The sequence below is a fragment of the Aquarana catesbeiana genome, linkage group LG03 (genome assembly GCF_042186555.1).
Source record: "Aquarana catesbeiana isolate 2022-GZ linkage group LG03, ASM4218655v1, whole genome shotgun sequence".
NCBI lineage: Eukaryota > Metazoa > Chordata > Amphibia > Anura > Ranidae > Aquarana > Aquarana catesbeiana.
Window position 1 is genome coordinate 262,037,085 of NC_133326.1, and position 16,556 is coordinate 262,053,640.

A 16,556-nucleotide genomic window follows, 5' to 3' on the forward strand; every position below is an offset into this window, starting at 1 on the left:
CTCTCCCCCTCAATTTTTAACCTACTGATCGAACCCCTTGCAGAAAGAATCAGAACACATCCGAAAATCTTAGGCTTCTCCATACAAGGGAAATCACACAACATAAATCTATTTGCAGATGACATCATCATCCTCTCACAACCCAAAATATCATTAAGCCATGCACACAATACCCTAAATGAGTTTAGCAACATCTCATATTATAAAGTCAATTTTACAAAATCAATTATACTAGATTTAGGAATACCCCCCTCCTTAAAATCCGAACTTCAGACATCCTTCCCCTATACATGGAGCAAGACGAGCATCACCTACCTAGGTCTTACATTGACCAAAAACCCAAATGACCTAGCAGAAACCAACTACTCCTCTTTAATTACTAAACTCACCAAAGAAACAAACAGACTAGCCAAAATAGAACTAACTTGGTCAGGCCGTCTTGCCTCATTCAAAATGTTAATCTTACCCCAAATACTATACATATTCCGAACATTAGCTGTCCCAATACACAACACACATATCAAAGCCTTAAATACTCTACTTTCCAGATACATCTGGCAATCCAAGAGACCAAGATGCTCTAAAATCCTCCTGGTCAAACATAGAAGAGCGGGAGGGATGGGACTGGTGGACATTAGGGACTATTATCGTGCTGCAGTTCTTACACAACTCAAAGAATGGTTTGACCCAACATCTGACAACCTATGGTGCGGAATTGAAAGAACTCTGATTCCTTCTAACAACCTACAATGTTTCCTACTTTTCGATGTGTGGAAACCCCACCCACTACACACCCTCCCACTCACCCTCCAAGCATCATTATCTGCATGGAGAGACCTATGTAAAAACCCAACCACGCCACCCCAACTCCAGGAAATCCCTATACCCATAGCAATTATCTCTCAAGCCATCCCCAATCTTAACATGGGAGAATGGCACAACAGAGGTATAACATTTATCACGGATTTATATTCCAATAACTCCCTTATCCCTTTCACCACACTGCAGGACCAATATAATCTATGCCCTACAGATCAATATAAATATAATCAAATAGCTCATCTCCTACGCTCTATTAAATCATACCATATATACCTACCTAAAGAGGCGTGGAAATATCTCACCTCGAAACCCACTCCTCCAAAAGGTATCTCTCTATTCTACAACATTTTTCAAAATAAACTAGATTTTATCAAATCTCAACCTTTCCAGAAATGGGAAACAGATCTAAACGTACGCATTGCGAACTCACAGTGGCGGTGCGCGTTTGGATCACTCTACAAAGCTTCAAAATGTGTCAACCACTGGGAACTTTCCCAGAAAATTGCATTACGCTGGTATCTTACACCTTACAGGATTTCAAAATTTGGAAACAATGGCTCCCCGCTATGCTGGAGAAAATGTGGCTCCATAGGTAACCTATTACATATGTTCTGGTCCTGTAGGCACCTAACTAGCTTTTGGAACTCTGTCTTCCGGTTTATTTATAGCATTACGGGAATTCTGACCCGCCCTAAACCAAGCTTGGCAATTTTAAATGTGGGTATTGAAAATTTCCCTCCTGAATTCAAAACTGTAATCACACATATTCTCCTAGCTGCAAGAACACTAATAGCCAAACATTGGAAGGCAGACAGAGCTCCAAATGTATCCGAAGTCCTCACAAACACCCAGACACATTACGTTTATGAATCTCTGATAGCCATTAAGAATGGCCAAAAAGAAAAGTTTGATAAAAATTGGAAAATTTGGACAACATGGTTTAAAGGTAACTGACTTTAACAAATATTAGATGAACTACTCAAAATTCAAAATTTAGATGCTTCCACTATGTCCACATGAGATCAGACCATGGATGAACCTCCTTCAACCTCTCCCCCTCCCTTCCCTACTCCCTTCCCTCCCTCCCTCCTACCTTCCCTCCCTTTATGTTATTATTTCTTTATATGTTAAATTTCCAGCAATATTATATCCGCATATGGATAACATGTTATTCAGCTATAACTATAATAATGATATTAATACGCCTCACGAGACCATTACCTTAATAACATCTTGAAGATTAGATTGTCTAAATAGATATACCTATGTTAATGTAATATGGTACAACATAACGGTGTAACACTGTACTCTATGTATAACATGCAAAACTCAATAAAAATCATTTAAAAAAAAAAAAGAACTTCAAGTCCTGCAGGCTTCTGCCTGTCACTAAGTACCGCAGGGTAGCGATGAGCCTCTGTTCCGGAGTGATGGCAGGTATCCTGCCTGCTGATATAGGGGGTCAGCGAAGCCAACAAACGGTGAAATACGGGGTCCGTCATCCGGAGAAAGTTCCTGAAATCATCAGGATTATTCTCACGTATCTCACGGAGCAAAGGCATATGAGAGAACTGGTCACACTGAAGCAACCAATTCTTGGTCCATGAACTCCTCCCCACCCTGTTCATAGACTGGACTTGTGTCAAGGTCAGGACCCCAACACCAAACCCCCGCACAGCACGAACTCTACGAGGAGTACGTATATGCAACATGGCTAGAAAACGGTCGGCTGCTCAGAACGAAGTAACAGAACGCACTGAAGAACAGCAAGGCCTGTGAAGAGCGACTTGAAAAACAGCAACGAATGAATAAGAACACAATGACTAATCCAAGTCACGTGTAGCTTGCTTGCACGAACTGAAGAGCAGATACAAACCCACCAGCACAAACTGAACTGCAGAAAACGATCTGAAAGCCACGAATCCTCTCTCACCAAACTTTTACTAACACGAGATTAGCAAAAGGAGCCCAAAGGGTGCCACGCTTGGTTCTGAAATGGCCTTTTCTAGTCTCATCGTACGTGGTTGACGTCACCGCGTTCTTGGCGATTGGAAATTCCGACAACTTTGTGCGACCGTGTGTACGCAAAACAAGTTTGAGCCAACATCCGTTGGAAAAAATCCTAGGATTTTGTTGTCGGAATGTCCGATCAATGTCTGACCGTGTGTACGGGGCATAACATCCAAAAGCTCTGTGATGTCTTCATGGAGGAGTGGAAGAGGACTCCAGTGGCAACCTGTGAAGCTGTGGTGAACTCCATGCCCAAGAGGGTTAAGGCAGTGCTGGAAAATAATGGTGGCCACACAAAATATTGACACTTTGGGCCCAATTTGGACATTTTCACTTAGGGGTGTACTCATTTTTAGACATTAATGGCTGTGTGTTGAGTTATTTTGAGGGGGCAGCAAATTTACACCGTTATACAAGCTTTACACGCACTAATTTACATTGTAGCAAAGTGTCATTTCTTCAGTTTTGTCACATGAAAAGATATAATAAACTATTTACAAAAATGTGAGGGGTGTACTCACTTTTGTGAGATACTGTATATATATGCACATGAATGCGTCATAAGGCTTACATCATGAAATCGACCTGAGGTGTGCCCTGGATACCCAAGATAAGTAATAGATGATTTTTGAGGAGAGAAATTAATTTGAGAAATGTCCTGAAAAGGGGAATGGGAGGGAGGGTATTACTCACCGGAACCAACAAAGACCACAGGTGAGTGGGCTGCTTAAATACCCCCGGACTCCTCCCATAAATTCAGGCCACCATACTGGCCTTCTTATTTATGGTCGAAGCCCTTCAAACGGGATCGATGTGAACCACATGAACGCGCCATAAGACTTACAGTGGGGGCGGAAAGTATTCAGACCCCCTTAAATTTTTCACTCTTTGTTATATTGCAACCATTTGCTAAAATCATTTAAGTTCATTTTTTTTCTCATTAATGTACACACAGCACCCCATATTGACAGAAAAACGCAGAATTGTTGACATTTTTGCAGATTTATTAAAAAAGAAAAACTGAAATATCACATGGTCCTAAGTATTACCACTCTTTGCTGTGACACTCATATATTTAACTCAGGTGTTGTCCATTTCTTCTGATCATCCTTGAGATGGTTCTACACCTTCATTTGAGTCCAGCTGTGTTTGATTATACTGATTGGACTTGATTGGGAAAGCCACACACCTGTCTATATAAGACCTAACAGCTCACAGTGCATATCAAAGCAAATGAGAATCTTGAGGTCAAAGGAACTGCCTGAAGAGCTCAGAGACAGAATTGTGGCAAGGCACAGATCTGGCCAAGGTTACAAAAAAATTTCTGCTGCACTTAAGGTTCCTAAGAGCACAGTGGCTTCCATAATCCTTAAATGGAAGACGTTTGGGATGACCAGAACCCTTCCTAGATCTGGCCGTTTGGCCAAACTGAGCTATCGGGGGAGAAGAGCCTTGGTGAGAGAGGTAAAGAAGAACCCAAAGATCACTGTGGCTGAGCTCCAGAGATGCAGTCGGGAGATGGGAGAAAGTTGTAGAAAGTCAACCATCACTGCAGCCCTCCACCAGTCTGGGCTTTATGGCAGAGTGGCCCGACGGAAGCCTCTCCTCACTGCAAGACACATGAAAGCCTGCATGAAGTTTGCTAAAAAACACCTGAAGGACTCCAAGATGGTGAGAAATAAGATTCTTTGGTCTGATGAGACCAAGATAGAACTTTTTGGCCTTAATTCTAAGCGGTATGTGTGGAGAAAACCAGGTACTGCTCATCACCTGTCCAATACAGTCCCAACAGTGAAGCATGGTGGTGGCAGCATCATGCTGTGGGGGTGTTTTTCAGCTGCAGGGACAGGACGACTGGTTGCAATCGAGGGAAAGATGAATGCGGCCAAGTACAGGGATATCCTGGACAAAAACCTTCTCCAGAGAGCTCAGGACCTCAGACTGGGCCGAACGTTTACCTTCCAACAAGACAATGATCCTAAGCACACAGCTAAAATAACGAAGGAGTGGCTTCACAGCAACTCCGTGACTGTTCTTGAATGGCCCAGCCAGAGCCCTGACTTAAACCCAATTGAGCATCTCTGGAGAGACCTAAAAATGGCTGTCCACCAATGTTTACCATCCAACCTGACAGAACTGGAGAGGATCTGCAAGGAGGAATGGCAGAAGTACCCCAAATCCAGGTGTGAAAAACTTGTTGCATCTTTCCCAAAAAGACTCATGGCTGTATTAGATCAAAAGGGTGCTTCTACTAAATACTGAGCAAAGGGTCTGAATACTTAGGACCATGTGATATTTTAGTTTTTCTTTTTTAATAAATCTGCAAAAATGTCAACAATTCTGTGTTTTTCTGTCAAGACGGGGTGCTGTGTGTACATTAATGAGGAAAAAAAATGAACTTAAATGATTTTAGCAAATGGCTGCAATATAACAAAGAATGAAAAATTTAAGGGGGTCTGAATACTTTCCGTCCCCACTGTACATCATGAAATGGACCTGAAGTGTGCTCTGGTCTGCTGGTTGGTTTAGCAAAAAAAGTCCAAAAACATCCAGGTAGGGTTGAAAGCTCTTTATTGGTTTAGTGTTATTTACTGTTGTTTGTCTTGAAAAGATGGATGTCGACCCCCAGGGGCCAGATTGCTGGGTTTTGGATACTGCGAGGTGGAGAATGAAATGATCTTGGAAGCGAGCCAGGTAGCATCTACACAGTACCTAGCCCGCAGCTCTATTACTGGTAAACTCGCTTCAGGCTGCAGAAACTGTAGTAGGCCAGGTAGATGGCCACTTGAATGACCAAGCTGGGAAGAAAGCCGAATGGGGAACAAGAGAGGTTGGACGTCATGTCTCTGAAGATGGTACTCATGATGAACAAGCGTTTGTTGTTGGCTATGGGCTGCTGCTTCTGAATGCCGCGTGTATATGGCTCGGAACGCATGGGTTGTGAAGGAGGATGGCTTTGCAAGATCCTGTAAGGCCAGGAAGTGTTGGATGCCAGCTAAGTATAGTCTGATGGTGTTGTGTGATAGGGCCAATTGAGTGTGGCAATATGAAATGAAAGCTAGTATGTGCTTAGTGTCTGTTAACGTTGCCGCGGGGCAGGATCCCAGAAATTTGCAGAAGGTGTTCCAAGCTGTGTGGTAGGCCTTGAGTGTGTTGTGGGATAAGGATTGATTGGTGAGCTGGGTCAAGCTGTCAGGGTACTGCTTTAATCCAATGTCCACTGAGACCAAGGTGGGATAAGAGATGACGTTGGGTCAGCTATGGGTTTCTGCTGAAAGTTGAAATTAGGTTAAAACAAGGGCAGTGAGTCTGTTGTGATATTGCACTTGCCCAGAATGTATGTGCAGTGCACATTGAACTGATGCTGCAGGGATAATTGTACCAGCCTGCGTAGGAAGGACATAACAGGGAGCGACTTGGACCTGCCCTTGTTAACGATATCAGCCATGTCCTGGATGTCGGTGGCGAAGGCCACCGTTTGTCCGGTCCAGGTATGGCCCCAGACCTGAGCGGCTGCCACAATCAGGTATAGTTCGAAATGAGGAAGACTGGATGAACCCGGGAGTTAGGAGTATCTCTGGAGGCCATGGTCCTGCAAACCTGTAGAAGCTGCGGCATACGTTACAACCTCTGGTGATAAAGGCGATACTGACGGTATGAACATGGATATGCCATTCCAACTAGTAAGGAACTCATCCCACATAGACAAATCCACTGCTGCTGCTGTGTCTAGTCTAAGGATTTGATCTGGTTCTATGTCTGAGAGAGTAACACCAAGAGGCGCGGAATAAAAGATCGTCCCTGGTGAATAATTCTCATTGCAAAGTTCAGCATCCCTAAGAAGGATTGGAGCTATTTCTTAGTCCACCCCTGTGCACAGGTAAAGTCATGAAGAACCAACCTGATATGGGTTGGCTTGTCGGGGGGCAGGCTGTCCTGTATGGGGTGAGTGTCAAGGTTGACCCTGAGGAAGGTGATAGAGTGTGCCGGGCCTTCTACTTTGTGTTCTGCTATGGGCACATTGAGATACCCAAACACCACTCTTAACCTATCTAGGTCTACTGGGGGCACCTGGGCTGTTCGATTAGCAGGAAATCATCATAATGGCCTGGATCACCATGTCCACTGAAGCATATTTCAGGGAGAATTCCTCTGAAGGAATTAAGGAATTTAAACTCGGGATGTGGGAAGAATGAGGCGCAGGCAGGTCGTACACCAAACAAAATTTTATGTGAAGCTGAGAAATGGCCATGGACATGGACTGAATAGACGTCTGCTGGGAGCTGGGCCCAGCTGTCGCTGGTGGTGGGAAGAGGAACCTGGAACGCTCGGCTTTCCTGGCTGTAGCGGGGAAGGGCATGCCCCTGCGCCTTAGTTCCACTGTTAACTTGGGGATGGTTTATCCCCTGAGGGACTGCACGCTGTTACTCTTTGAAACCAGAGAGGTGACAGAGGGGCAGATGTGTGAGGTTTTTGTTGCCGGCTTGTGACATGGCTCTGGCTGACTTGTGCCCTAGTTGCAAAGTCCTGTTTTTTTTAGGTCGAAAGCTCAGTTGACCGGAACCTGGGGGAATAGTTTTCAACCTGGTGCAGGATGGAACTACCTGAACTAGACTGACCTAGGAGAAAGGACGTACAGACAACGGAGAGTGGCTTTATGCCATTAGCAGTGGAATGAGTGGCTGGGTCATGCGACTTTGAGATGCGTTTATAGCGACTGCAAGAGAAACCTTATCGGGAGGTGAATGATGGTTAAACTAATGAATTTGAAACCATGAATGGAATTTGAAGAAAAATTACTTTGAGAACAGTTGTTTTGAAGCTATGTGGGCTGATGTGCTTAGTTGCGACTGGATTTGAACTGGACCGTAGGGTGAGCTGTACTGAGGAGTGTCTGTCTATGATGTGACAAATCATACAGTGATCTGAATTTAAGTGAACCGTTGCATCGCTGAGGCAACCGACAGCGAACGACAGTAGAGCGCATGACAGGATAAAGGAAACAAAAACGCACCAATGACCCGACACAAAGTGACTGCTGGACCTAAGGAGAGCATGACAGATAATATACAAAATAGGACCACTGAATGATTGAAGTGATGGTGACACAAATCGGGGTGCTGTGACTTGACAGTAGCCAAACTGTGGAATATGGGATGAAATGAGGGCGAAATGAAATGACCAAAATGATTGCCTTGACAGAGGCACGAATCGGTGTGTCGCGATAGCGACTGTCAGCAAACCTGTCCATGGAACATGAAATAACAATGGCTAACACGAGTCGACGTGAATTAGTGAATTAGCAGATGCGACTGAATTCGAATCGTAGTGAAGGGTATATGAAATGAAATGCTTGCCATGACAGTGGTACAAATCGGTGTGCCGCGATTGCGACTGACAATGATCCAGATTGTGGAGCATGGAATGAAATTAGATGAAATGACTAGAACGAGCTGGAACAAATTGGTGCATTGCAGATGCGACTGGATTCGAATAGAGTGAAGGGTATGTGAAAGGTAACAAATGAAATTATTTGCCTGACAGAGGCCCAAATCGGTGTGCCGCAATTTGCGACTGATAATGAACTGGACTGCAGAGCGTGGAATGCATGAGACGGAATGACTAGAACGAGTAGACACGAATCGGTGTGTGTCGCAGATGTGACTGGGTTTGAATCGGAGTGACGGGTATATGAGACAAATGGATTAATAGCCACGACAGAAACACAAATTGGTCTGCCGCAGTTGCGGCTGACAATGAACCGGATTGTGGAAAAAGGAACTATATGAGACGGAATGACTAGAATGAGCCAACATGAATCGGTGCTTCGCAGATGCGACTGGTTTTGAATCGGGGTGAAGGGTATGCGAAATGTAATAAATAAAATTATTTGCCATGACAGAGGCACGAATCGATGTGTCACAATAGCGACTGACAGCAAACCTGTCTTATAAAACGAGAAATAATGGCTAACACGAGTCGACGTGAACTAGTGCGTGGCAGATGAGACTGAATTTGAATCGTAGTGAAGGGTATGTGAAATGAACAAATGAAATGTTTGCCAAGACAGTGGCACGAATCGGTGCATCGCAGATGCAACTGGATTTGAATAGGAGTGAAGGGTATGTGAAATGTAACAAATGAAATGATTTGGCATGACAGAGGCACAAATCAGTGTGTCACGAACCAGTCTATGGAACAGGAAATAATGGCTAACATGACGTGAACTAGTGCGTCGCAGATCTGAATCACTACTGAATTCGAATTGTAGTGAAGGGTATGTGAAATGAACAAATGAAATGTTTGCCATGAATCGGTGTGCCGCGATAGCGACTGACCACGAACCAGACTGTGGAGCATGGAATGAAATGAAATGCCTAGAATGAACTGATATTAATCGGTGCGTCGCAGATGTGACTGGATTGGAATCAGAGTGAAGGGTACATGAAATGTAACAAACAAAATGATTTGCCATGACAGTGGCATGAATCGGTGTGCAGAAATTGTGACTGACAACGAACCAGACTGTGGAGCATGGAATGAAATGAGATGAAATTACTAGAACAAGCCGGTATGAATCGGTGCGTCGCAGATGCGACTGGATTTGAATCGAAGTGAAGGGTATGCGAAATGTAACAAAGGAAATGACTTGCCATGACAGAGGCACGGATCAGTGTGCCGAAATTTACGACTGACAATGAACCGGACTGTGGAGCTTGGCATTAAAATGAGATGACAAAAACTAGCTGGGACGAACCGGTGAGTCGCTGATGTGACTAGATTCGGACCAGAGGGAAATGCAAACTAAAATAACTGAAGTGATAGACAATGTGTATCTTAAGTGAAATGGGCCTACTATGTGGCGTGAAACAACGAGGTACGGGAATATACAAATGAAACCGATGAAAACCGGCTCGGTGTTTGTGCTCACAAACTGAGCGACAAGTTCGTGGTTTGCACGAGGCTAAAATAAGGCTGCATACGGAGACTTTAACGAATGACTCGAAAGTTCCGTAGTGGGGTTTCGGAGACATGGGGTATCTGGCAAGCAACGATGCGTGAAATGAAGAAATGATATACGAATCCTACCTGCGACCGTTGAGCAAGATACGATCTACAAAAACCACGAACGGAGAACTGAAAGCCTCTGGAAGTTCAGACATGCAACTCACGAACACCGAATGAGTTGGAAGAGTCGGCCTAGTGACGTAATCGCACACGGAAACCGACAAAGACCACAGGTGAGTGGACTGCTTAAATAACCCCCGAACTCCCCCCATAAATTCAGGCCACCATACTGGCCTTATATATATATATATATATATATATATATATATATATATATATATATATATATATATATATATATATATATATATATATATATATATATATATATATATATATATATATATATATATATTATACAATAGTTTGTACTTAAAGTACTACGTGTATCTGGAAAAATAGAGTATTTCAGTAATGCACTCTTTGTTGCCCTATATGTTAAGGGACATATTACAGTTAGTTTTCACTTATCTACTAATGATTACAACTGTGCCCCATTCTGCAGCTGCTGTTCAATAAAATGCAAACCAAATTTTACTAGATTCACATTTGAAAGATGCCCAGCACTGACATGGTCTTGGAAGAATGTTCTGGCAGTGCAGAAGCAAATTAGAAGCTAATTAGTGGACGCTTGCTGAGATATGAGATTCCTGGGAGCTGGTATGTTAGATTGCATCCTAAAATATCTTAATATTTATTTTTCAACACTTTTTTTTCACCTTAATTTGGAACATTTACTCTGCTTTCTGTACTAACTAGAAAACTGATTTTTAAACACATCTTGTCTGTGGTCTTGTCATTTTGTTATACTTTATTTATTCATTCTGACGTCCTTACTAAATACATTCTCAGAAAAAAAAGTTTACACTTTTTTAAGGATATATACAGTACTGTTACATACTCAATGATGTGTCCATCCAGGTGCTTCAAAAACACCCCCCACTGCTGTAATCCAGGCGCCCGGCGCCCGAAAGGGGGCCGGAACACATAAATATGGGGGTGGCAGCAGTGGCCATGGATAGATTCATGCTATGCATGAATCTATCCATTGGTCATAGAGGGAAGGGGTGGCTGGAGAGAGGGGGTGGTACCTGTGCGCCCTTATGGACGCACCGCCACTGATAAACACATGCACATACATGCACACTCTCACACTCACAAACATACATACATACATACATTCACACTCACATACATACATACATACATGCACACTCACATACATACATATGCATACATACATGCACACTCATATACATAATACATGCATGTAGGGGGAGACAAAGAGCACAGAACACACTGTGCTTTCACTTTGACAAGCTCCCTGCACAGTCAGTGCCGATTACAGTTCGGCTGATGATCGGGGAGCTTCGTATCAGCCGCCCCTGCTGTTCCTCCTATCGAAGAGTACAGGGGGGCCCCCTGCAGCAAGGGGTCTGGTCGCCATGGCGATCTCAGCGACCCCTATAATTCCACCACTGATCCAATCATGTGCAAGCTAAAATGCTGTTTTTTATTCTCCTTGTATGTCCCCATCGGATCTACAGCGACTGCACTTCCAAGTGCACTTTCAGAGCAAAGTGGATTTTCCTTTAGTAAATAACCCCCAATGTTTTGGAAATAAATATATACTATTGAAAAAATGGAGGCTGCACACTGGTGACATCACTTCCTTCAAAAGTCTGTTCAGGCAAGACAATGTACATTAAAATGTATACCTAAGAGATCCACCCTGCTAATGCATTTCACTCTACTGGGCTTAATTATATCTTTATGAACTCCAATAGTGTCTATGGGAGCAGGCACCAGTGGCTGGAACCTAGTATGCCCACATAACTGTAAAATACTCTCTGGACTAAAGGTCTTTACTGTAAGAGCTATGTATATGTGAAATAGTTTTCCACTGAAACAAATTCTTGCTAACTCAGTAGATTAGTTAAAAATATGTCTGGATGCATTTCTGAAAGCAGATAATATAAATGGCAACTAAAATGTATAAGAAATAGCACTGCAGAGTTTTGATCATGAGAGTTATCCAGTTTCCTTGATGGAGGAAATGATGGTGGATTTATTTTTCCTGTTGAAGCAAATTGAACCATGCTTTATGAGAATGTTTTGCCTTTCTCTGAATCCACTGAAGGGTCATATTCATAAGAAAACTTTTTTAAACTCGATGAATATAAGCATTTTTTCAAATTGACTAACTCTGTAATCATCATTTTTCACAGAGGGTTGCATATTATGACTAACAAAACTGCCATTTTGGTTTTGGTTCTTACAGCATGTGAAGACCGTAAACCACCTGCAGGATCCATCATTATTACTGCCAATAAGTTCATGTCAAAAAGTCTTTTCAGTTTCCAGTTCTAGTCATGCAAAAGTTTGCATTAATTGTATATTGTATATTTTTATTGTTATTATTCAAGGAAAAAACCTATTGATATGAACCAGGAGCTTTTCCTTGTTTTAATTCTTATGGTATTCACAGTATATTGTTTGAATCTATGCAATATATTGATGTCACCTTAGCTGGTGGCTGAGATTTTCCTAATGTCCTTTTTCAACATACATGTCATTTCTTTCTATCTCCTTGCAAGGGTAAAATTCATTCACCTTTTTTGTTCACTAATTGGTTATTAGCCACATCAGTCATAGCTTTCCTTTTATGTCTTTGTAGATTTTCCACATTTTCTTCAATTGTATGTGGGATAAAAGGTTTCCTTAAGCAAGACATATAATGCTAGTCTTAAAGTATATTCCTGCTATATATTCATACAATGAATGGTACAATTGTAATCAAATGTTCAATCTCAGGGACCTATTATACAGTACATCTCTTTCGCTGACTATAATTATCAGCACTGCAATACATTGTTCTCTTAGATGAGATTTTGCATTTTCATTGTCTATAGCTTAAAAGATCCTTGTTCACATTATGTACCAATTAAGTGCATTACTGTAACAAGAAAAAGTGCAGAGTAAATGAATTAATAAAAAATGTGTATTATGGTCTGTCAAATAGATAAGCTCAAACCTTAATGTGTTTGTAACCCTAAAAAAATGGATCCTGTTTCTTTAAAGCATGCATAACAGCACACCTGGTTCTGCCCTCCCCCCCCTGTAACCTGACTACGGTTTATCATAGCTGCTGAGCCCTGACACTGTGGTCAGTTTATGTGGCTCCATCATTCGCAGCTCTGCTCTGTCCCACCCCCCGCCTGTCATTTCTGATCTGCTGCTATCATTTCTGAGTCTTCTTTCTACAATCCCCTATGTTACATTAAATGATGTGTCCCAGTGTATGTGTTTTTTTTTAAAATAAGCCGCTGTATGTCTTTTTCATTGCGTTACTTGGCCCTCACGTGACCCTCCACATCACTCCTCTCCTCTGCTCCTCCTGGCTGACATCAGCGGGGGATTTTCAGCCCAACCCACTGTAGCTGTCAGATCAAGAGAGGGGGTATGCGACTGGTCATGTCATGGTCATGTGAGTGTAGAGCGGTGCTATAAAATAAGGTATATAGCGGCTTATTTAAAAAAAAAAAACACATACACTGCATACATCATTTAGTGTAACAGAGGGGATTGAAGAACAAAGACTCAGTGGCTTAACAACCACTTCAATTTTACTTTTGCATATTAAAAAAAAATATTTTTTGTGAAAAATTATAATTCATTTCCCTCACATGGAAGGATTGCAAAAGCCAGTGTTGGTTGGAATTTTTGGCCAACTTGCTGAAAAAGCACAGATAAATAGATAACTCTGTGCTCCTGACTATTGACTCATAAACTCTAATTATAATTATTATATTATTATGCAGGATTTATATAGAGACAACAGGTTGTGCAGTTGCAATACAAATCAAGTCAAGAGCGCTATAAGAGCCTTGGTTGCAAGAGCGTAGATTCTAAAATGGAAGGTGAGAGTGAGTTGTTCAAGAATTAAAATTCCAGTTGTTTCGTAAAGGTGGGATAGGGTAGGAGTTTTTTGATCTCCTAAAGGTAGAGAGAAAAGGAGAGAGCGATAGTAGTATGGATTTCCAGAACAGGAGAGAGGCTTGTTGGTTTGAGTGTTGATTGTACAACTAGACCCTGTTAAATCCTGATGTACAGCCAATTTTAGACACTTAGGTTCAATCTGCAACCACTTGATGTATCAAACTTGAACACATTTGTCACAGTAGTACATGCTGTTCAAAAATCTTTTAAGCATTCTGATGTAGTTTTCACATGACTATTTTGATATATCACGAATTTCAAATCCAACCCTGTACCAGCTGCAAACTTCAGGAAAAAAGGCATATAATATAGGAATTGTTAACAAAGCAAAAAGCATTTTTTTACTGAGGGACACCTAAATTACTCCCTATTTTTATCACATCGCTAAGGTGCCAGAAAAAAGAAATAATAATAATATAAATGGTCTATTGCTTTTGGGAATTGGGCAAATATGGTTTTCTCTAGATGTCAGTTATTCTTACAGTGCCTTGAAAAAGTATTCATATCCCTTGAAATTTTCCGCATTTTGTCATGTTACAACCAAAAACGTAGATGTATTTTATTGGGATTTTATGTGATACACCAACACAAAGGGGGTTATTTATGAAAGGAAAATCCACTTTGCACTGCAAGTGCACTTTCAGTGCACTGAAAGTGCACTTGGAAGTAAAGTCGCTGTAGATCCGAGGGGGACATGCAAGGAGGATAAAAACAGCATTTTAGCTTGCACATGATTGGATGATAAAATCAGCAGAGCTTCCACTCATTTCAGATCTACCCCTTAGATTTAGAGCGACTGCACTTGAAAGTGCACTTTCAGTGCACTTTCAAGTGCACTTGCAGTGCAAAGTGGATTTGCCTTTCGTAAATAACCCCCAAAGTATCACATAAATTGTGAAGTGGAAGGAGAATGATAAATGGTTTTCAACATTTTTTAGAAATAAATATATGAAAAGTGTGGCATGCATTTGTATTCAGCCCCCTTTACTCTGATACCCTTAAATAAAATCTAGTGGAACCAATTGCCTTCAGAAATAACTTGATTAGCAAATAGAGTCTACCTGTGTGTAATTTAATCTCAATATAAATATAGCTGTTCTGTGAAGCCCTCAGAGGTTTGTTAGATAACCTTAGTAAACAAACAGCATCATGAAGGTCAAGGAACACAACAGATAGGTCAGGGATAAAGTTGTGGAGAAGTTTAAAGGGTAGGGTTAGGTTATAAAAAAATACCCTAAGCTTTGAACATGGAGCACTGTTCAATCCATCATGTGAAAATGGAAAGAGTATGGCACAACTGTAAACCTACCAACAGCAAACATGTGGAAGAAGGTGCTCTGGTCAGACGAGACCAAATTTAAATTTTTTTACCTAAAAGCAAAACTCTATGTGTGGCGGAAAACCAACACTGCACACACTATCCCCACTGTGAGACATGGTCGTGGCAGCATCATGCGGTGGGGATGCTTTTCTTCAGCAGGGACAGGGAAGCTGGTCAGAGTTGATGGGAAGATGGACAGAGCCAAATACAGGGCAATCATGAAGAAAACCTGTTAACGTCTGCAAAAGACTTGAGACAGGGGTGGAGGTTCACCTTCCAGCAGGACAACGACCCTAAACATACAGCCAGAGTTACAATGGAATGGTTTAGATCAAAGCATATTCATGCTGTTCACAGATGCTCTCCTTCCAATCTGACAGAGCTTGAGCTATTTTGCAAAGAAGAATGGGCAAAAATGTCACTCTCTAGATGTGTAAAGCTGGTAGAGCTATTTTGCAAAAAAATGTCACTCTCTAGATGTGTAAAGCTGGTAGAGCTATTTTGCAAAGAATAGTGGGCAAAAAAGTCACTCTCTAGATGTGCAAAGGTGATAGAGACATACCCAAAAAGACTTGCAGCTGTAATTGCATTGAAAGGTGGTTCTACAAAGTTCTGACTTAGGGGGGCTGAATACAAATGCATGCCACACTTTTCACATATTTATTTATAAAAAAAATGAAAACCATCTATCATTTTCCTTCCACTTCACAACTATGTGCCACTTTGTGTTGGTCTATCACATTAACTCTTAATATAATACATTTATGTTTTTGGTTGTAACATGACAAATTGTGGAAAATTTCAAGAGGCATGAATACTTTTTCAAGTCACTGTATGCAGTGCTTTAATAACACATGAGGCAGGGCTTGCAGCATTAGATTATATCCTCTCTGTTCATGACAATATACATCCTTTACAGTCCTTGTTTATTTTCAGTTGTACCCAGGTTCACTCTAGAACACATTTATTTTCAGTTTTTGGACACCTATCCTTTACAATAAACTGTTACAATCATGGGTGCTAACTTTTTGCCATGTTATACAAAGTTGTTCATGGGTTTGTGGGAAAATACCGGGTAATAATTGGGTCTCTCATCCATTCTCAAAATACTTAATCTGTTATGGAAGTTATATAGATGATCTGATTATTATTGTAAATGGCCCAAAGAACTTATTTCATTCTTTGTTCAGTATTGTGGTAATAATCCATATAACATCCATTTCACACATGTAGCTTACCCATATTATTTGACCTAGAATTATCTTCAGATGCCATTAATACAATAATTTCTAAGACTAAGTTCAAGATGATGGATGACAACTCCTACTTACACCAT